The sequence below is a fragment of the Anolis sagrei genome, chromosome 1 (genome assembly GCF_037176765.1).
Source record: "Anolis sagrei isolate rAnoSag1 chromosome 1, rAnoSag1.mat, whole genome shotgun sequence".
In the NCBI taxonomy this organism is placed as follows: Eukaryota; Metazoa; Chordata; class Lepidosauria; order Squamata; family Dactyloidae; genus Anolis; species Anolis sagrei.
In genome coordinates this window covers 94,948,345-94,971,915 of record NC_090021.1, presented here as the reverse complement: position 1 = coordinate 94,971,915, position 23,571 = coordinate 94,948,345, and the positions used below count along the sequence as shown (strand labels likewise).

Genomic DNA, 23,571 nt, shown 5'->3' with positions numbered 1-23,571 from the left:
AACGGGTGATTTGCTGCTACTTCTCACTAAACAATTGTCTGCATTTTCATCTTTTTTTTACCACTCATTATTTCAGTTGTCTTATTAAACTATGAGAGTGGCTGTTTTGCGAGGAACAGCAATAACACTTACATAAACAACAGTCCAACATACTATATGTAGGCCAAGTAAAAAGGAACATTTTATTCATGACTGCTTCAAAATGTCACTGGCATTTACAGGCATATCCATCATCTTTATACCTGGTGCACATTTCATAGCAATTCTGCAAGGAACCAAGATGGGACTGCACATTTTTGCTCATGCTTCTTCAGTGTATACAATGCGAAACGAGGTTAATTAATGAGCAGTGCATACATAATAAAAGTCTCTGATGTGTGAAGTAGCTCTGAATCTTCTTAGAATTATGTGTTGTATGAAAGTGGTAGGTTCCACCTTGCTCCAAATAATATGTTTGTGACTATGGAATAAAATCACGTTTGGCTGCTGACATCAATGTACATGGTGCTTTACAAGTAAAACAACCACAAACAGTGGGTCCTGCCAAAGGTGTACAATCCAAAATATATGTATATACAAAGACACAGAGGGAAAGAAGGAATAATAAAAATATAAAACTATACAATACAATTGGAAAAAAATTATCCAGATAAAGTACAGAAAAATAGAAAATAATATGAAGCAAACTGACATGTATATAATCAAAATACCATATTTTATTGATCTAAGATATATTTCCCCCCTCATTTACGGGCTTCAAAAACAGGATGCATCTTAGATATGATGGTGCCTTAATTTCACTGTTTTTTTAAAACTCTTGCCCCCGAGAGAGGAGGAGGAGCAGAAGGGCCCCATCATTTTGGCCTCAGCCTAAGTCAGAAGGCAGTTGACCATTATTTCAGCTAAGCTCCACTTCAAGCTTCCACTGCTTCTCCATTGAACCTATTAGACTTAATAAAATAGACTTATGCAGACAAAGTGACCCTCGCTCCTCACCCCACAAAAATATTGCAGTATAAGACTGCATTGAAACAAAAAAGATATTGTACATACAGAGAAAATTCTAAAACATATTCTAAGAACATTTGCCTTAGATTTGGTGAAATGCAGTATACAAGATTATAAAGCAAAGATAAACTAAAATTAAAATTCCTTGAAGTTGGTCCATTAGTGATTTGGATTTAGGGAAGATACAGATGTGTGTCTCAAAACTAGATGCCTTTCTCCATGAGCTTTTCACACAGGGAAGAAGAAGAGCCAAAAACCCTTTAGAGTAGAATCTTCTCTTGTTGTATACAACCAGATGTAATTACTCAAGGCAATGGTTTCAGTTGTTAGACTGAGTAACCTGTTATCTCTGATCTGTTAGGAAAACAGATTTGCCAGTGCATAAAAATAGCAGAGCTTTTCCAGTGCCCCAAAATTTATACTCTCCCATAAAACAACTTGTTTTATGTCATGCACTCAAGAGACAAAAATGATGTAAACTTTGTTTAAAATAACATTTATTCACATCCTTCATATATTCATCATGCACAAGTACAAAACATATGAGTGTTTTTTCAGATATGTTTGAGATAATTTTCTGTGCCATCTGGCCAGGACATATATTACAGCAAAACAGCAAACAAGTGTGTGATCTGAAATCTAAAGTAGTCTATAGTAGTCTGCCAGTCTTAGTCTCTGGTGATCATGTGGTCTGCAGCCCCTTTCATAACTTTTCAGGAACCTAAAGGAAGCTGCATACCAGACTATCCATACAAACAGTAAGCAACAGGATCATAGACAAACATTACTAGAGAAGGTTTGAAGAAGGTTGTCATTTCCAACAAGAAGTTGCCCACCCCTGATTTAGCAGGGAGAGTAGCCTTGTAAGGAGCTGCTATGCCTGTGACTGAAACTTAATTCTATTCATTATTATACTGTATTGATTTTGTGTTAGCAAAGGGAAAGGGAAAGGATATCTGGGTTTCCCAGTCAAAACTTAGATATAAACTTAAACAGAAAGCAAAATAGAGCTAGCACGGCACAGTGGTTTGATCATTGGGCTATTGAAGACCAGTGTTGACCATGGAAACCCACTGGGTGACCCTAGGCAAGTCACATACTTTGAAGGTCAGAAAACCCCATGATAGGGCCACTTTAGGACTGTCATATGTTGGAAACAATTGAAAACACATAACAAGAATCCAAATTGGACTAAGCTGAATGGGACTGTTTTCTGGATTGCTGAATCAAGGGCCTAAATTGCATCTTGTGGATTGTGTACCCTTTAGGTCACGAACTAAAATGTGCATTGTATATTACAATAAGTTTAACATTCTTGCTGTTGCCAGTTATTCTGTTTAAAGAACTACCTTAAACATCTTGGAATTATTGATGATTGCCTGAAGAAATAAAGAGACTTTTGCAGGAGATCTTTTATTTATACAGACACACACAGAGCCTTTATTCTTTGAAGAAACACATACAAGCCTTATTACCTTATCAGCACTTAGCATGGAGAAGGTAGTAATGCTGTAAGCCTGCAATGAAAACAAGCTTGTACACTTTTTAAGTCATATGAGGATTAAAAATGCTGCTGGCTGTTGTAACGAGAAGTAGCACTTGATTATTTCATTGTTACTTCAAGTTTTGCTTCCTTGCTTGGTTTTGCTACATTTTTATATATAGACCATTTAGTTTCCATTAACTTCACAACTTCTATTTTAAACATATGAAACACTCACACAATTTATCAGGTAAAAAGGTGAAGTACAGAAAGTTATTTTATACAAGGCACACCATTGTGACCATGAAGCCATGCAATCGCCAGTACATGTGTCTACCAATACGTAATTGGCAGGAGTAGCTTCCGGGGCATTTTGAAGCACAATGCATAGTGCCAAAGCTGGTCTCTTAAACTCATAAATGTATTTGGGCCCCAGAATTATCACTATCCCTAATATGTTCTGTGCTGAGAACACCTTTGAACGCTGCAGTCTCGCTACCCCGCCATCATTCAGAGTAGATTAGTATTGCAGGGAGAATGCCTTCCCAGGATGGTCTTGTTGTCTAAGCTGAATACTTTTAAGCAACAGACAAAAGGCCCTTTCACACAGTCCTATATCCCAGAATATCAAGGCAGAAAATCCCACATTATTTGAGTGTGGATTCAGATAACTCAGTTTAAAGCAGATATTGTGGGATTTTCTGCATTGATATTCTGGGATATAGGACTGTGTGAAAGGGCCCTCAGATAACCCAGCTTAAAGTAGATATTGTGGGATTTTCTGCCTTGATATTCTGGGAGATAGGGCTGTATGGAAGGGCCCAAAGACTCTCCTTCACTTTACTGCAGATGCTTTCTGCTATCCCACATGTAACCATTGCTTGATCATTTATTTACTCATCCTTTTATTATGTCCTTTGACCTAGAATATTTATATTGAACAGCAGCATAGGTAGAATTACTGTATTAGTAACATTATCAAATATTCTAAGAATTATAAAGAGAATGACCTATGAGAGGCTGCAGCAATTTATTTTCCTGGGTCTGCTGAGATTGACAAGAACACACCTGCTTCTCTCTTAATTCAAAGGATAGTGAGCTCAAAATATTAGAAGCATATACAAAATATTCTTAGATTTTTAAATTTTATTTTTCACATAAAATCTGAGGTATTTATTTATAATACTTCTTCAATAATAGTAATAATAATAGTAATAATAATAGTAATAATAATAATAATTTTCTTTATATACCATCCTATCTGAGAGGACTCAGGGTGGTTTCCAATGTAGGGCAAAGCATTCAATTTGTGCCAAACGATACAAAAACTATACAAAAATGACCATTATAAAACATAAACATCCTATTAAAAACAATCACAAACATTTAAAAGCCAGTTTCAGTTTACTCCATCAGATGGAATTCAAAATGGCCAGAATTATGAAGTGGACATGTTCAGCTATGAAAGGGCTGAGTGAGGACTAGTGCAATGAACTGGCATAGAGAACTAAGTTTTTGCAAGAGAACCAAGTTTTATACTGTTAGGTGTAAATAAATCACAGTGAATATTATTATTTGTAAATTATAATATATAGGCAGCAGTAACCAGTGAAGATTTCAGAATGCACTGAGTTAGAGCATTCGCTTAAAATGTGAACTGAGTTGAAAGTTAATTAAAACTTGAGCTAGAATTTTCAGATCAAAGGACAAGCTTAAAGAATTAGCCTCTGTGAATTCCTTTAAAAGCCCACTGGATTGCCTGCATCCTTTAAAGGTTTGGTTGCTCTCCTACGTGTTTCACAATTCTGTTTCTGTATCACAGAATACCAGAGCTCTCAAAAAGAACAGACTAGATCAAAAGAGCATCCTTCCAGATGCTGTTGGACAGCAGCTATTATTATTATTATTATTATTATTATTAGATCAGCAAACAAGATCACTAAACTGGCTTTTGTATTTGATCACACATCGAACACTTCCCAAGCGAATAATGTGTGCAGATCCGAGTAGGGTGGCCTTTTGCAGCTGACAGATGGTAATTTTGTCACACCTATTGTTTTTAAGTGCAGGCTAAGGTCTTTAGGCACTGCATCCAGTGTGCCGACCACCACTGGGACCACCTTTACTGGCTTGTGCCAGAGTCTTTGCACTTCTGTCTTTAAATCCTCATATCATATAAGCTTTTCCAGTTTCTTCTCATCAATCCTGCTGTTATTATTTATTATTATTGTTTTATATATGCATAATATTATTATAAATAACAATATTATTAATAATTAGATTTATTCATACCCACTTTCCTCTCTTAAATGAGACTCAAAGCAGCTGTCACTATACCATGGCTATAGAGCTAGTGGGAATTAAAGTGTAGCAACATCTAGAGCGCTGCACTTCACTCTCTCTTGGACCAGATGTACCGATGATTCAATATGAGGCATCTTTCTGTGTTTTGAATTGGGAAATTCAATGACAGGGTGACCATTCAACCTCTGTTAAAATTCCTTAATGAAAATAAATTGCACCACATTCCAAGGCAGTTTATTTCATTGACATGTCACCGGGAATTTCTTTCTTACCTTTCATATTTTTCTTTGTTATAATTTGAAACCATTGAAGCCTCTGGAGGAAAAGAAACCTGATTTATTACATGACATCTTTTAAAATTTTAAGGGCACATATCATTTTACTTCTTTAAAAAATTTTCTCCAGGCAAAGCATGTCCAACTGAACTCAACTTTTTGTCCTGGGATGTAGACATTTACATTCAACAGCTAAGTAATTTTGTTTACAGTGTGACATCCAAACTCAGCAGGGTCCAAGCGCTTTGAATTTTTCTTGCTTCTTGTCCCTCACTCAAGAAGCAAGAAAAATAGGTCTGCAATAAACCATATATAATTTTTTTCTGACTCCATGGAAGACAAGCCAGAGAAGTATCTCCATTCAAGTTTGAATGCTGAGCTAAAATGCCATGAAAAGCAGAAGTGGTTGCCAAAGTTAGTGTCCACAAAACCCTGGCTTGATGGCACCTAGAACTCCTTTGCATACTTTTAGACCTAACAGAAAGAACTCAGCAGCCTGGTGGGAACCAATAGTTATTAGGGCTGGGCGGTTTCATTCGTTAATGTCGTAATTCGTTAATAATTCGTATTTAAAGTGGCTTACGATCCGATATTGAACCATTCAGGAGAAACTAAAAATCGAAACGAATTTTTAAAATTTATTTCGTAATTGTTTCGAAATTGTTTCGTTATTATTTCCGTATGTCTGGTGCAAGTTTTATAGTTGTTATTTGTTTTATCAGTGATAAAAAAATAAATTATCACACCAACAGTCAACAACAGAGGGAGAGGGAAGCTTCAGAAGTTCCCCCTGTCCCATTTGGAGGTTTTTTTAGCGTATTGCGCAATCGCGTCCACCATTAACAAATCGATTCGTTATTGTTTTGAAACTGTTTCGTAATTTCCGAAATTTCGTAAATATCGAACTTTTTTAAAGAAAAATTTCGGAATTCTTTTAAAAAACGAAACGCAAAACCCCCCTAAAAACGAATTGAGTTTAGAAACAATTTTTTCCGTGGTTGCCCAGCCCTAATAGTTATAGAGACATTGCATTTTTTAAGGTGCTGAATCTTGTATTGAGAGAATGGATGTCTGGTTACACTTAATGTAAAGTGCTTCCCTATCAGGAACATAGATTTCAGGTTTCTTGTTCCTGTCCCTGGGCTTTCCTCAGGCTTTTTATCTAATGAGGTCTCAACTTGTAGACAGGTTCGGTTTCCCATACTGATTGCTATAGGATTTTAACTCAAAAGAGAAATCAAGTTATCTTTAATATTTTGAAATATTACAAATGTTATTTAAACACAAAAATCTAATTTAAACACAAAAACAAATAAATGTTGGCAGTAAGTATGCCTTTTCAGCAAAACGCACATGCATATGCACGAAACATCCAGACACCTTCTGCACAATGAAAATACAGAGACATACACAAGAGAAATATAGCTATAAAGACAACCCCCCCCAATCTTTGTATTAGTCACTATTGCCATCTCCTTTCAAATGGCTTCTTTCCACACTTGCTCTGTTACTATGTAACCTTTTATTTTCTCCAACTGTTTGTCCCATTCTCCCAAAGGCTCATATTTCTGTTTCAGACCCTACTGTGGTTCTTGCTTCTCTTCCAGTCCCTCTTCTAGCTTCCTTCTACTGTTCTAAACCTTGGTGCTTGCCAAACTCCATGTTGCCTTCTATCCATATTGCCTTCTCAAAAATGCTGATGGCTCCCCCCCCCCCACACACACACACACTTCATACACTGGCAGCTGCTGCCCTCTTGATCTTCCTCTGTATTTAAAATTTATCCCTCCCCATCACTTATTTGTCATTGCCCCAATACTGACCCCCTCTAACACCCCAACACCTTCTAGACCAAGGGTCCTGAAACTTGTTTAGCCAAGAGCCAGCCCTTGTTCCATCAGACTGTTGGAGGGCCAGACTATAGTTTGAAAAAACATAAACAAATTCCCATGCATATTGCACGTATTTGTAGTGCAAAAAATATGTGAAAGAACAATACAATATTTAATATAGAACAATTTTAACCAACATAAACTTGCCAGTATTTCAATGGGAAGTGTGAGCCTACTTTTCACTGATGAGATAGTCAAGTTAATTAGGATGGTTGTTGTTCTGTGCCTTCAAGTCATTTCAGACTGAGGGCAACCCTAAGTCTAAAGCTTAGGGTGTGGGCCGGGCAAATGACTTTAGAGGGCCTTGGTTTGGGGAACCCTTAAACACAATCCTCCTTCACAGTATCCTCATAATTCGAGAAGGTTAAGCATTCCAGCTACCCATACACCTACTTTATTTCATAAGAATGCATCCGCTGAAGAATGACTCCTCTTGAACTCATACAGCAATCGAAACAATTGGAATCATAACAGTAAATAAAGAACAACACTCAAAAACAGGAATTCTCGACAGGAAACAATCAGGGCCAGCTAATCACCTCCCAACAAAAAATTCCCCCAGGCAGTAAGAAGCCAGACCTCGAAACTGCTAGGCCATTAACTGTTAATCAGTGTGGCCAATTGAAACACCTACCTCAAACAGACAAGAGTTCTTTCTCCCACCCTGGACATTCCACAGATATATAAACCCCATTTTCCTAGTTTCTAACAGACCTCGTAACCTCTGAGGATGCCTGCCATAGATGCAGGCAAAACGTCAGGAGAGAATGCTTCTGGAATTCACATATGTATTAGATCAGGGGTCCTCAAACTAAGGCCCGGGGGCCGGATGCGGCCCTCCAAGGTCATTTATTTACCCGGCCCTCGCTCAGGGTCAGCCTAAGTCTGAAACAACTTGCAAGCACACAACAACAACAACAACAATGTGTAGGCATAGAATTGTACCTTTTGTAAGCTGCCCTGAGGCTCCCCTCGGGGGTTGAGAAGGGCGGGGTAGAAATGCGTGAAATAAATAAATAACATAAACAATGACAACAACAATCCTATCTCATCAGCCGAAAGCAGGCCCACATTTCCCATTGAAATGCTAATAAGTGTATATTTGTTAAAATTGTTCTTCGTTTTAATAATTGTATTGTTTTTACGTGGGTTTTGCACTACAAATAAGATATGTCCAGTGTGCATAGGAATTCATGTTTGTTTGTTTTTTCAAATTATAATCCGGCCCTCTAACAGTTTGAGGGACTGTGACCAGGCCCTCTACTTAAAAAGTTTGAGGACCTCTGTATTAGATGATCTACTGAAGTATCTTCATCAAATTATATAAAAAGGATGTTTCCTCCTACAAGAAAAGGAGATTTTCCATCATACATTAAATAAAGGGAAACAAAGAAGGCTATGAATTGGTTGGCTGTGGAATTATATTCTGTCCATGACACTGATGAATCTTAATATAATAGTGAGGAACCATGTGACCTGTTTCTATTAATTTAAAATGTTTCTGCTAAATTGCATTTTATTTCAATTGAATTATTATTTCTATATTTTAGTCCTATGTTTCATGCTAATTTTGAAGCTCTATAATGCTATATAATAATCTCAGAAGGTTGGTATTAAGGGAAAATATAATAAGGGCTTTTTCAACTTGAAAATGACTTGGAATTTTCAGGAAAATGAGCACAGTTTTCTATCCATCTATTTGGGAAGGAAGGATATAAAATCACTCCAAAAAGAGAAGAGAAAGGAGAGAAATCCATATTAGCCTAGTGTTAATTATTTTAATTAACATTGGCAGATTATAGCACTTTTTTACATTTAATTCATTAGACTAATTGTTTTGTAAGAACAGCCATCATAATTTGGTGATGTCATTATTTCCCCATATTTTTGTCTGCAGTTGTTATGTAAATTCCATACAGATAGTAGGTGAAGTATGGGAAGTGATGTATTTCCCCCTTGTGATGTATTTCCACTTATTTTGGCCAGTTTGCACATCAATAGCACATATGTGTATCACAAGGCAAGAAAATACAAATTTCCAGAAGATTGGGAGGAGGAGATTGGGAATTACGATGAATCTAAGGCACATCCTTTATACAGGGAATTACAACTATATTTTTCTGAATGAAATGCCAATTATACTGAAATCCAAAGGGAAGCAGAGTTTGACATTTTCAAATTAGATTGAGTACTTCTAGAGTTAAATGTTTTATGATATAGATTTATCATCCATAATTTATTATTTGTATGGTTCAGGAATGGACTCTTTCCATTTTCTGAACTGAAGTTGAGTATCGTGTATTGTTTGACAAGACCTGAGCCCTTTTGAGTGTTTTGCTTTGTTCACTTTATAGTTTTACAAACAGCACACTACAAATGTTGTAAGTAATGGTTGAAATAGTGTGTAAAGATTTCAAGTCAGGTTTTTTTCCCTCTCTGTTGTTGTTGTTCATTCGTTCAGTCGTTTCCGATTCTTTGTGACCTCATGGACCAGCCCACGCCGGAGCTCCCTGTCAGCCGTCACCACCCCCAGCTCCTTCACGGTCAATCCAGTCACTTCAAGGATGCCATCCATCCATCTTGCCCTTGGTCGACCCCTCTTCCATTTCCCCCAGCATAATTGTCTTCTATAAGCTTTCCTTTCTTCTCATGATGTGGCCAAAGTACTTCATCTTTGCCTCTACTATCCTTCCCTCCAATGAGCAGCCAGGCTTTATTTTCTGAAGTATGGACTGATTGGATCTTCTTGCAGCCCAAGGTACTCTTAGAACTTTCCTCCAACACCACAGTTCAAAAGCATCTATCTTCCTTCACTCAGCCTTCCCTATGGTCCAGCTCTCACATCTGTAGGTGACTATGGGGAATACAATTGTTTTAACTATGCGGATCTTTGTTGCCAGAGATCTTTGTCTCTACTCTTCACTATTTTATCGAGAATGGACATTGCTCTCCTCCCAATACTGTCTACAATTTAATTAATGTATTGTTGAAGACTTTAATGACCAGAATCACTGGGTTGTTGTGAGTTTTCCAGGCTGTAAGGCCTTGTTCCAGAAGCACATTTTAATTAATGTTTATTATATAAGAGCCTAAATACTCTAAACACACCAGATTCCATCTGATTTTGGGAGCTGAGCAAGGTCACCTCTGGTTCGTACTTGGATAGCAGACCACCAATGAATACTAGTTGCCTATGGGCTATATTCAGTGGAAGGACCTGACAAAACAGCCGCTGAGTATTCTTTGCCGACGAAACTAATATGAAATCCACATGTTGACAGGCTGAAGGCAAGTACATGCAGGCACACAATCACAATTTATTATATTCTTGTAGAAAAAAAAATTCTTTTACATCTAAAAGTCATTAAACATAGTAATTGAGGAAATAATTTCTCTTCTTCATTACTGTCATTCTGGTATTTGAAACATGGTTGATGCAAAGACAGGAACACTATTTATTAGTTCTGATGTATGTTAATTTTATGGGTCAATGAGACCTGAAGGTTAATCCTTAAAACCAGGGTAAAGACCTCCTCTTCCCTGGAGGGTTGCCAGGAAAATGTAATAATTTTAAGAGGCAGGAAAAGTATTGATAGATAACTAGGTGCATCAACAACTGAGTATCTAAACTGGCATTATTGGTTAGACATAGAGAGACATATAGTTAATCAACATACCTAAGCTCATATCCATGTAACATAAATTTTAATAGCTAAATAATGTCAAACAACCATTTTGGTTTGATTTTGCATTTTATTTTATTTAGGCAGTGGCTTTCACCTAACAAGGTAAGCCAACTTTGTTAGATCTACATTTTGAAATAGAAAACTTTCAGAAAAAATATGACTGTTTCTCATAACGTTATCACTGTTTTAAACCAAATGGAGACAGTACTGATATAATGCAAGACATAGAACAGTAAATGTATTTTTTAAAGGATGTAAGAGTGAAATTGCTTAGACCTATAAATGAACAACCAGGAAAAAAAGAAGACATTCTTCACATCTTTCATGTTTTTTTTCTTGAAAACAGTGAAGCTCTTTTCTATAAATGTGGAATGCAAAACATTGGCCCTGCTGCCATGCTTTTGTACTATAAAACCACAAAATTAAAAGGTACAAAATGGCATCTAGCCTTACTCCATTTTTGAAGGCAAAGCTATCCAAATGCCATGAGGCTTGAATATGTACTTCATTGGGCATCTGAGGAAATGAATTCAAATCTATGAAAACTCATGCTAAACATGTATTTAAGTCTTAAAAGAGTCCCATAAGATTACTTCCTCACTAACACTGGAACGGACTGGCAAGGCTATCTTTCTGATAATTCCTAATATAGTATTTAAAACAGAGTAGCACTCTTCCCCAATCAGCTTAGGAAGATGGTATAGCTAGATAAATATTGATCCAATTTGTATCTGTGCCAATCTTGTGTTCTAAGGTAGTCAACTCATCTCCGTGTTAGGCGTTAGTAGAAAATTGTTCCCAATATTGAGCCATAGACACATTTCTTTCCTCCCATGACAAATGCAACCCCCCTGCTACATATTTATTAGTGTCCCTTCTGTCATGTTTGCTTATTTCTCTCTCATTCGTGTGTGTGTGTGTGTGCGCGCACCATCACCAGACATTGGAACGACATGTTAAATCCATTTTTAAACAACTCCAGTGAGAAGCCAGAGCAGCAATATAAATTACAGTATAATCAAAAAGGTGATTGTGAAAATACAGTATTAAATAAATTAATATTACATAGATGAGGATAGTCTGGTTAAAATAGTTAGATTTTAAAAATTGCTTTTTGCAGGATGAAGACTTTGTCAGAACCCTGAAGCAGGATAATAATAAGATACTCGGGGATCAACCCAGAAAATGTTAGATTAATGGGATATAATAAATCTTCCCTTGTCCCTGATAAAAGCTACAGTGAAAAAGAATATAGGATATGGTTTCAATGCTTTGATTATCACAGGGGCAGCATCTCATTTTCAATTGTGCTTTATTAAATCTCCCAGTATATACGTTAGAGGGAAGTTTATTAAACCTTGCCTAGTAAAAACCTTTGTATATTTTGAAATAGTTGAACAATGTAAGTAAGGTATACCTTCCTTGTAAAGCAGAGCAGGATAAGCCCGGCAACTGAGAACAGCAGGGGCCCCTTGCAGCTCTTGATAATCAATGTCCATTAACCTCTGTTTGACAGTTACTTTAGTCCTGTCTAGGAGGACTAGGAGGGAGATAAGCCTGTTGAGGCAATACTGCACTCATTTTCCTTCCTCCAAGATGATTTTAAAAAGTCAAAATGTTGCTTTGCCATGACAGACATTTTAAGGAATTTAGGCCAACCTCCAGGTAAAGAGCAGGTCCAACAACACACTTGGCGACACCAAATATTAACCTAAGAAAAGAAGATTGAATTCCTTCAAAACAGCTATTAGTAAGAGGAGTCCGAATTGGGGCTCCTAAAAGTATCTATGGAACAATTTTAGCTTTAAAACCCTGGATAGCTGCTGGAATAAAATTACCACCCCAGTAATAATAGTTATAATACATAATAAACATGAAAAAGAGTATTAAACTGTATTAAAATCACAGTCGAATCAAATAGTCATTTAACAGGTTACCCATTGCCTTCCCTAAAAGCTTCCTTCCATAGAAAGGTTTTTACTTGCCTTCTGAAGAGTAGCAGGGAGGGACCCATTCTGATGTCTTTAGGGAGGGCGTTCCATAGCCAAGGAGCCACCACTGAGAAGGGCCTCTCTCTCATTCCCACCAGCCACACCCATCATATCGCTCAGCCTTGCCAGACCTAAGATGATCTAATAGTCCCTCAACTACATCAGCACTCACAGTATGCCATCTATAGACAAAAAATGAAGTCTTTTTGATTTAGATATGTAAGGCTCATTGAAAGCAACACAAATGTGACCTTCCAATACACTAGCTGGAATATGGCTGTCCTGACTTCGAATGCAGTTACTTAAAGCACCTAAAGTCACCTGCCTGAAAGTTAATGGTATTTGTATTGTTAGTTCCAAGCTGAAGAGAGGGATACAGAACCTGCATGATTTTCCCATGAGTCAAAATACCATACTCAGGTCTGCCATCTACTTTAATTTGGATGATGTATTTTGTCATATGGTATGAGGCTCCTCTGTCCCAGTGGATCATTTGAGCTTTATTGTGTTAGCAGCAGAAGTGGTTCTTGCAGATAAACAGTGCTGTGAATCCAACTATATCAAGCCTGGCAAAACCCACAATCACTGTCAGAATGCTTTGCTACTCTAAAGTCCAACCCTCATATTTAAAGAAAAAGGAATTAGAATACAATTAATAACACTTGAAACCTTGGAAGAGACAAATACAAATTCTCACCATAAGTTATCAAGACTAGAGCCATTCAAAACGTACAAATCATTGTTTGAAACAAACTGAAGAAGGCCATCTGTTCTAGGAAACAGCATTCTGTCTCAAGCCAAGCAGACAGAACATCAATTGAAGCAAAATATGCATGGAATAAAATAGATGACAATAACAACAAAACCAGGGCCAAAACAGGAAGAATAATAGTTAGGTAAGTAAATTAACCTAGCATTATGAGAAAGGGAGGTCAGAAAACATAGTCCCCGGTGGTTAGTCCTACCATTATAATTTTTGGGAAGTGCAGGGAGGCAGTAAGATGCAAAGCCATTAACATAGATGTAATCACAGCACTGAGGGTGCATCCACACAGGGTGGAAAGCACGCAAGCTCCCAGGTCCCCATGAAATCCCAAATGCTTTCTCAGGAAAACTGCTTTGTGGCAAGATTATTTGTTATTGGAAAAGAACTTTTGTCTTTCTCACTGTGGGTGGAGTGTGGACTGCCTTTTCAGAAGTCCTGGGACTTCTGAAAAGGCCATCTGCACAGCTGTCTTATGTTTTCCAGGCTGAATCAGACCTGGGAAATGTAACAGGACTTTGACCCCCTCCCCAAAACGCCTTTAAAAAAATAAAAGAACTCACCCAGCCTCCATTATTTTGTAACCACAATTCTCCTGGCACGTAGGAATGATGCACAAAGAGAAAGGGGGGGGATCGCTCCTCCCCCCATACTCCTGGTGTGTCATTCCTACGTCCCAGGAGAGCTCCGGCACCATGCTAATGGAGGTTGGGTAAGTGAGCCACTGATCCACCTGTGTTGGGTACGTTTTTAAACATAAGTCTGACTTACGTTCAGATGAATCAGGGCAGTTCGATCATACCTTTCAAGAATTGGAGTTTTATGCTTAGCCAAACAAAGAGCAGCTGAAAAGGGTTGTCTTCTAAAAATCCTCTGCATAGAGCAAATGGCTTCCTTCAGATGTCTCAGGAAAGGTCCTCCTTGGTTGCAATGATTCAGCATGGATTATCTTTCTTCTGCTAACTATTTTACTGTATTCTTCAAATATTGTTAGTGCTATTCCCTTTATTTGGAGCTGTTGGAGATAGGAATAAACTCGATATTCAGCAAATGTTTTTCCCTCACATAACTTGGACTTTTTTTGGAAATGCAGATGGCAGTGCTTGAGGCAGTGGCATCAGGGGACAGGGCTTTAATCTTTGCCACTACCATGATATTATCGCAATCCCCCTTCTTACCAGTATCCCAAGCCAGTTTGCTATATAGGTTATTTCTTAAATAAAAAAATAACACAAAGCACAAGAAGCAACTATGAAACAGGCATCACGTTCAGCTTGTGTCTCAGTCCAGCAATGATGGATTTCCTCCCAGTTCAGATCCTGCTTTTCTAAGGATCATAGCAGCCAAAGAAATAATTAAATATATATTTATATTTTTGAGGAAATGCAGAATAAATGGATATTGTTTTAACACAGTCAGTGTAAAAAACCCACTCCTGATTTACTATGAGCCAAACATGGAGATTTCTTGTAAAGTTTTGCTATTATGATTGTTTTTTATTCCAATGACCTTTTTACATGACCTTCAAACGGGAAACATGGATTTCACAATGAAAAATGAAGCACTGTTGCAATTTGCAACTGTAGCCAGGCTAAATGAAAACAAAAGCTATCAGGCGTTATGTGAAATTCTTCTGTTTATCTCAGAAGGGTACTAATTTGGAAACCTAATAATATCTGCTCCATTAGGAGCATTATCCAGCCTTTCAGAGTTGATTCACAGTACCATCAACAGTCCAAAAATATTTGTGTATTATGGACTTGGATGCAGCTCTCCTATTGGAATAATCTCCAATTGGGTTTTCCATTGGAATGTGTGACAGGACCTTATATAGCAGTGGTTCTCAACCTGTGTGCCCCGAAATGTTTTGGCCTTCAACTCCCAAGAATCCTAGCAGCTGGTAAACTGGCTGGGATTTCTGGGAGTTGTAGCCCAAAACACCTGGGGACCCACAGGTTGAGAACTACTAGGTTATATAGGAATCAGGCAGGAAATATTTATTCATTACATAGAACTGCTGGATTTAAGCCTAAATCAGTGAACGTTAAATTGGATATAGACTTAGAGTTGTTGTTGTTATTATTATTATTATTATTATTATTATTATTATTATTATTTTGAGTCCCCAAGGGGGACTCAAAACAACTTAACATAAAAGCAACATCATAACCATTTAAAATATAAAAAATAATTAAAATATACAAATATATTTTGCGTATTTACTTAGAAAAGAACTTGGAAAACAGCAGATATAGATTTGTCACAACAAAGTAAAACCCCATTGATTAAACTTCAGTTTAATTCAGGTGGGAGCTATGGTGGAGGATTGGGTTAAACCTTTGTGCTGGCTGAGCTACTGACCTGAAGGTCGGCTGTTCGGCTCTACGAGACAGGGTCATCTCCTGTCTGTCAGTCCCAACTTCCCATGCAGGGCCATGAGAGAAGCATCTTGCAGAATGGTAACACATCTCGGCACCCCCTGGGCAACATCTCTGCAGATGGCTGATTGCTTCACGCCATAAGCAACTTGCAGTTTCTCAAGTCACTTCTGACATGATAAAAAAAGTTTAATTCTGGATCTAGGATGTGGAGAAAAAAATCTCTATCCATTTACCTCCCTCATACTACATAGTTTTATAACCCTCTGCTGTGTGTCCCTCCAATTTTTCCTCCACTTAAGGTTAAGGTGCCTCAAACATATCTTTTTTTTATCCAACCCTTCGGTTTTCTCTGCACCTTTGCTGTTTTCTGAACATTTCCCCAGTTGTGCAATATCCTTTCTGTGGTGACAGACCAAAACTGAATACAGCAGCCTCAATCAGTTGCTTGTCCAAATTAGGGTAGATCAGCTAAGCTAACATTTTGGTAAATCCCATTGATTTAATTGCTCTCCTGTAGCTGGAACTAGTCAAATATTTTTGAACATAGATTTGTATAAAGGCATTAAAATACTAAAAAAAAAATCATAATGATGCTTCAGATTTTTCAACAAGTCAGGGTTTCTTTACTTCGGTAGTATGTACTTACAAACTGCACCCAAATGAAATTATACTTTCCACTGTAAAAAACAAACAAACAAAAAAACAGTCACACAGTTTGGAGTGATCCTTTTGTAGCTAATCAAAATCTCTTATTGCTTTTTCTACCCTGAGTAATTTGAGTCTCATTATTTATGGCACTTCCACATTTGTGGGCACTTTGTCTTTTGCTTCTCATTTGAATGCTGTTTTCCTGCCTCTCCCATATTTCTTTATCCATTCCTGTCCTTGTGCATTCTTCCTTTTGTTGTATCTCATCCCCTCAACTCTTTTTTTCCTTATCTCTCAAATCAGATTTTCCAGTAAGATTTTGGTCCCATATAGGCCCCTTCCATGCTTCCCTATATCCCAAGATCTGGATTATATGAGTCCCCAATGCCAGATAACCTGGGATAGACAGATAATCTGGGATCAGATCCTGAGATATAAGGACTGTGTGGAAGGGGACTTAATGCTGTTACTGTAGGGCAAAATCAGTTTTCTTTATGATTCACACCCAACTTCTCATATTTTCTTTAGAACAGTGGTTCCCAACCTTTTTTTTAAAAAAAAAAACAGGGACCACTTTGACCATGAACCACTCTCCAACATTTGTACCAAAATGGTTTTTTTTTTTTGTCGTGTCAGGAGTGACTCCTGGTGTGAGAGAATTGGCCGTCTGCAAGGACGTTGCCCAGGGGACGCCTGGATGATTTGATGTTTTTATCATCCTTGTGGGAGGCTTCTCTCATGTCCCCGCATGAGGAGCTGGAGCTGATAGAGGGAGCTCATCCACCTCTCCCTGGATTCGAACCTGCGACCTATCAGTCTTCAGTCCTGCCGGCACAGGGGTTTAACCCACTGCGCCACCGGGGGCTCTACCAAAATGGTACTAATCGGTTTTGGTCAACTTATATTCGGTTTGGTTATTTGGGATGCTGTTTCAGAAAATTGCATTGGATAGATCACATCAGCTCTAGTTTCTGATACAGAACATATTCCATCCAATAGTCACTATCTGCTCATCCACAGAAAACCATATTTAATAATTTAGAGCTGATGTGGTCTATCCAATGCAATTTTATGAATCTGCACCCCCAAACCCCCCAGGAACAGGCCTAAAAACAAAGAAACCAAGGTGGCCCTGCTTCCAGGTGCCACATGGAATGGCTCCGCTCAGGGGGAGGGAGCAGGAGGATAAGCAGCAGTCAGGAGGCTTGTTGTCATACCTTTCATGGGTAGTCTGCCCTAGTCACTCTCGTTATAATGGTGTAGTAATGGTGGGGCTGTGGACCAAATTTTAGTTTTTGGGGACCACTGGTGGTCCACGGACCACAGGTTGGGAATCGCTGCCTTAGAAGATAGAGGAACTGCAATTGTGGAGACCAAAGGACTTAATGTGGTTTTTGTGGTATCTCTGCACTTCAGTGCCATTCTTATCTCTAGAACATATCATGTATGAAAAGGTACAAAGCACTGGAACAAATAAAGATCCTAGTGTGCCTCAATTTCTTACATCCTTCCACTGTAATAATTTTTCATTTATTTCTACTTTCTGCTTCCTATTTTTTTAAACAAATTGTAATTTGCATAAAAGGAGCAATTCTGTTAAGCCTTGGCTAACGAGTTAAGGTAAGATTTATCTGTGCAGAAGGCGTGCTCATTTTTCCTGAACAAGACTTTTAGTTCTACACACTTGATGACACTGGAAGGAGGTTGGACTGGATGGCCCTTGGGATCTGTTCTAACTCTATGATCATCTGTTTAGTTACATTTTGTGTAACTAAATGGCATAAAGTAGGTTGACCTGACCTTCTATCAGGAAGCTATCCGTTTGAGTGAAGGAGACTTGTTCAACCCCTGTTTGGACTATAAGGAGGATGATATTTCTACCTCACCTCTCACCAACCAGTGAGACTGTAAGAAATATTTGTTGCAGGGGTCTGTTTTTTGCTGCCTGACTGGCTGGTGTGTGTGTGTGTGTGTGTGAAAACATCATTCTCCTGCACTTTGATTGCCATTCACCTGAGCTGTTGGCTGCCTCATAAAACAGGGCTGTCAAAACATTCATGACTGTGGCAATAGCATTGTGATTGTGACCACATAGTGTTTGTGGATATGGATCAGTTACAGATCTGTAACTTGATATATTATTCATCTATAACTTCAATACTGAATTCCAGACACTATATTTAAAAATGGTTTCCACCAATCTACAGGTGCCAAACTAACTGACCTATAACTCCAGCATTCTCCCCCTTTTCTTGATTCAATTTTTAAATGGCCATTTCCCTACTCTTGATTGTTGAGGCTGAACATATAGAAAAGCTATGTATTTTGATTAAATGACCCATTTAACAGTTGAGTTATGCATGTAGTCCCAGGTGGATAATATCTGAATGCAGTCATTTGCTCATTTCAATTATTTAATAAAGGATTTAACTTCATCTCTTATCACTACTATTCACTTCAGTTCCTGAAGAACCTTCCATTTTGATTTTATTTTCCACAGTGCTCCACATTGTTTGCCTTGGTGCCACTCTGGGATCTGGAGCATTATAGGCACAGAGGCCCCCAGATATAGTGGAAGGGTCTGAGTCACGTGTTGAAGCTGATGGGTACTATTTAAAGTCCCAAAGCAGATTGCTGATAGTGGCAATGCAGATTTTGGACCTGCCCTTGCTGAAAGTGACCAAAACACACAAAATCAAAACCCCAATAGCTCCCAAGCCTCAACCAATGCTTATGGGAGGTGCAGTTCAGCTCCTTCAACTCCATATACAAAGTATTTGTTCACCATTTGGCCATCTGTTTCATCTTTGTTGACTAAGCCCTGACCTTTACAACTGTTGTTGGTTCTGAAAGTGAATATCAAATTACAGATCTGTTCTCTGATATTTTCCCCTGACTTTAAACAAAGAGCAAAGGGGAAAAAATGAACATAGATATCTAATTTGAAGTTATTGAAGTTCCCTATGCTACACACTACGTTTGATACATCTTGATTTTTCATATTTCTGACAGACGTCAAGAACAAGGAAACAGTTTTTCCTCCCATAGCTTCAGAGGACCTGGATCCCTTCACACACACGCACAAACACACACACAGCTCTGTAATGATAGGAAACTGTCTCAATTTTCTATGAAAGCTGCTTAGCTTACCCAGAAATCAGCATTGTTTTACAGAAACTATGTAACTTTTCCTGAGAACTGCATAACCTTCCCTGAAAACTGCATGTTTTGCCTTCACACAAAACAGCGAAGGTTGAGGCCACAATTCAGTTTTGCATTTTGTGCACGTTCACCAAGAACAAGCAAAGAACAATGTAAACGGGTGCAGATGCTTGTTTGTTTTTCTTAGAAAGCTGCATTTTTCTGTCCACTGTGAAAATACTGTAAGTACAGGTTTGTACTGCAACTGTGTAGTTTCTCAAACTTTTACAGAGATTTCAAAACCTACACAGTTCATGTTGTGCTGAAAATAATTTTTAAAAACCACAACAATGTGCCATATTTCTTCTCACACAAAATTCTCAAGTGGTCATGAGCTGCAGACAAGAAAGTGATGAATTCCTATACTATCCCTAGTTCATGTACACATATATTATTATATTTCAGCAAAACCTGGAATGCACAATTGGTAAGGGGGGTAGCTATGTAATGTTTCCCTATTTGATCATTCAGAATTGTCTTTCTGAACTACTTTTCCACCTATGATGGGAGAAAAGAGATTAAGAAAAAAAACCACCATGTAGCAGGAATAAGTATGTAGCAGGAAAAGAGAGAAATTCAGAATAAGCACAGGGAGGGCATGAAAGAAATGGTTGAGCCAGGAGGTAACAGTTTGTGGTATTCAGGTATTGTTGGAAAGTAACTCCCATCCTCCCTCACTCTTGGCTATATGGACTAAGGTTGCTTTAGTCCAACAAAGATTTAAATCCTATTGATTAATCACAACTTGACTAATTCAATAAATTGTCAAGATGTATTGCTGAAGGCTTTCATGGCCAGAATCACTGGGTTGTTGTAGATGTTGCGGGCTATATGGCCATGTTCTAGAAGCATTCTCTCCTAACATTTCTCCTGCATCTATGGCAGGCATCCTCAGAGGATGCCTGCCATAGATGCAGGTGAAACATCAGCAGATAATGCTTCTAGAACATGGCCATATAGCCCAAAATATTGTCAAGATATAGGTAAATCCCCCTGATTATTGAAGTCTACTTTAATGGGAAGTAGCAATAGGATCCAGATTTCTGCTCAGGGGTCATGACTTGCCCTCGTTCATGACCCTAGTCTTCAGCAGTGACCTGCCTTGTGTCTTCTCTGATGAGAAAGTACTACAGAATTTGGGAAGCAGGGAGTAGTTGAATCATCTAAAATCTGAATAAATCCTTGGGAGTTATATTAAACCAGGACTAAGTATCCTGGCCCTCTTGTGCAGTCCACCTGTCTCTCCTGAGCTCGAGCCCTACAAGCTGTGCCTTTTACACAAAGCTGCATAATCTCCATGCCTGCTCATCCAGGATATCAGTGCATCCAGTTCTTACTGCTTTAGACACTAACCAGTGGCAGCATTATGGTGTCACTTCAGTGTATTCACCCATGATGCCATCCTCAGAGAGGCTACCACTCTGCCTGGTGAGTGGGACTCACTAGCAGAAGGAAGGATCCAGTCTTGGTTTCCTCACCCTCCCCAAGCAAAGATAGCAGCAGCAGATGTCCCAGACCAGGGCCTTGCAAAAGGGGTATGAGAGGGAGGCGCACAAAAGGGGAGGAGGCTGCCGCCACCGCCAAATCCTTCTTCCCACAGTCAGCATAGCTGCTGTGCCTTGGCTATCCCATGCTTGGTATGCACAACCCTGGGGATAGTGCAGAAGGAGTGGGGCAACAGAAGGAGAAGTGCCAGCAGGTGAGGAGAAACATTTGACCTTCACCCTCCTGCTCCTGCCCACAGTGCAGTCCTTTCCCAACCTCACTCCTCGGGTTGCCTGCCACCACTACTGCTTGACTTCCTTTGCTCTTGTGGCCCTGTACTTCCTTTCCTCTCACTGCTGTATCTTCCTTCCCTGGCCTCACCAGCAGCTCTTCCAGATAGGGAAGGGGTCACTTGGCCAAGCAGCACCCCCCCCCCCCCCCCCGCCGGTCACAGCAGACAGACAGCAAAGCCACCCTGGCTGGCAGAGGGGTGGTGGTGGTGACTGGAGGGAGGGTCTTGACAATTACCAGCTTTACTAGTGTTGCCTGGTGTGGTTTGCACCCATCTAGTGGCACCGCTGACATTCCCTATTGATCTGTCTTTCCTGACAGCCTTATGTTGCTTGCCCAGATCTTGTTGGCAAACCATCAAGTGATTTACAAGCCCTCCCTGCTGATTCCAACCATCTTAAGATCAAACATAAGCAGAGCACCCTTTGGTGCTTTACTCTAAATGTCACTCTTCCAGTTTTGCATTCTGCTTGTTTGTTTGTTTTTCATACATGGAAGAATTATTGAACTGCCTGTCACAGTTAATTTTGATTTACAAGATTATATAAAAGGAACAGCAATACATACATATAATCATAAGATAGCTGTTCTCATCAATTGGCACTGTTTTAAGCCACACAAATATATGCGGTGATATTTAAGGGGCCATGGCACTCTGCTGATTTCAACATTTTACACCCTGTATTTTGTTGGGCAGGTATTCAGTTACTAAGATTCATAAGACATAAGTTTCTAAATGATTGCTTTTTTGACTCGAAGAGTTCATTTTGTATGAATATTAATTATTAAGGTCCTGAATCAAAGCTCGCTGTAGCAGTGGGATTTGTTTCGCTGCCTCCTTCAACAATTGCTCAGATTCAGTAAACCTCCAGTTTTTATTGCTTGACTGGAACTGTAGAAATAAGACACATGGAAGATTTTCAAAGTTTAGTCATGAGTTGGCTGAGAAACCATCTAATTTATCAAACTTTCATTCCCTTGACATTGTTAATTGCCTTTTTCACCACACCAAAAGCTCCTCTTGACTCCACATTTGGGGACAGACAGCTTTTTTTGGAAAAAGCTGGGGAGGGGGGAGGTACAAAGATGTCAATACATGTTAAGCATCCCTTATCTAGAATTCCAAAATATTCCGAAATCCAAAATCGTCCACATGAGTGGAAGTGATTATGATACTTTTGCATTCTCGTGGTTCAACATACACAAACTTTCTACTTCATCACACTAGAGAATGAATCCACTTTAAATCTGGTTGGTGCCTCCAGCAGAATTCTGGGGTTTATAGTTTATTGAGCCTTTAACAGCCTCACTAAACTGGATTTAAAGTGGATTCATTCTCTAGTGTGATGAAGTTTCATACACAAAAATAATTAAAAATATTGTGGATAAAATTACTTTTAGCTATATGTATACCCTATATATGAAACATCAATGAATTCTGTGCTTAGATGTAAGGCACATCTCCAAGATTTTGAACACACTGTGTATTCAAATACTGTACAGATATTCCAAAATCGGAAAAGAAAATCCCAAACCCTTCTGGTCCCAAACATTTTTAATAAGGTATACTCAACCTGGATCTCTTGCAAATTACGATATTAACAAGAATTAAATAGATACATTCACACTGCATGAAGGAAAGGAAATCTCTTAAATGCTTCTATAGTTTCCTGGATACATATTAGATTTTTTTCCTACACACACCCTTGATCAATATATCATATAATTCTCTGTTGTTGTTTTGTAGGAGTAGACACAGGTTTAATTTTAAGAGCAGAGAATAGAACTACATGCTGCTTGCTGTGTGCCTGTATCCCGTCTGCCTCCCTGACTTTCCAAGTTCACTGGGTCTTATTTAAATAAGCTGGCCCAGAGCCAGAAGCTCATCATTTTAATACAGTGTAAAATGGAATATGCATAATGATATGCAAGCCATATGTGAGGGAGACAGCTCAGCTGTGAATTTCAGAAGGCCAGAAGAGAGGGAGAGCGAACAGTCAGGGATTAGATGAGATGAGAGTGGAACAAAGTGCAAGTGTCATCCAAATGAACGGTGTAATGAGCATGCTGCCGACACTCCTCCTTTCACCTACTTCTCCTTTGCTTTAACTCTAAACTAGAATATGTTGTAGATTAGAAGGAAAATGCTGCATGCAAGCGGTA

General features: G+C 38.7%; 1 protein-coding gene across 2 annotated transcripts in view; it reads left to right on the top strand.

Moving 5' to 3' along the window:
* Positions 1-23,571, top strand: part of SOBP (sine oculis binding protein homolog) — a 179,273-nt gene that overhangs the window by 81,202 nt on the left and 74,500 nt on the right. The gene's annotated exons all lie outside the window — the stretch shown is intronic.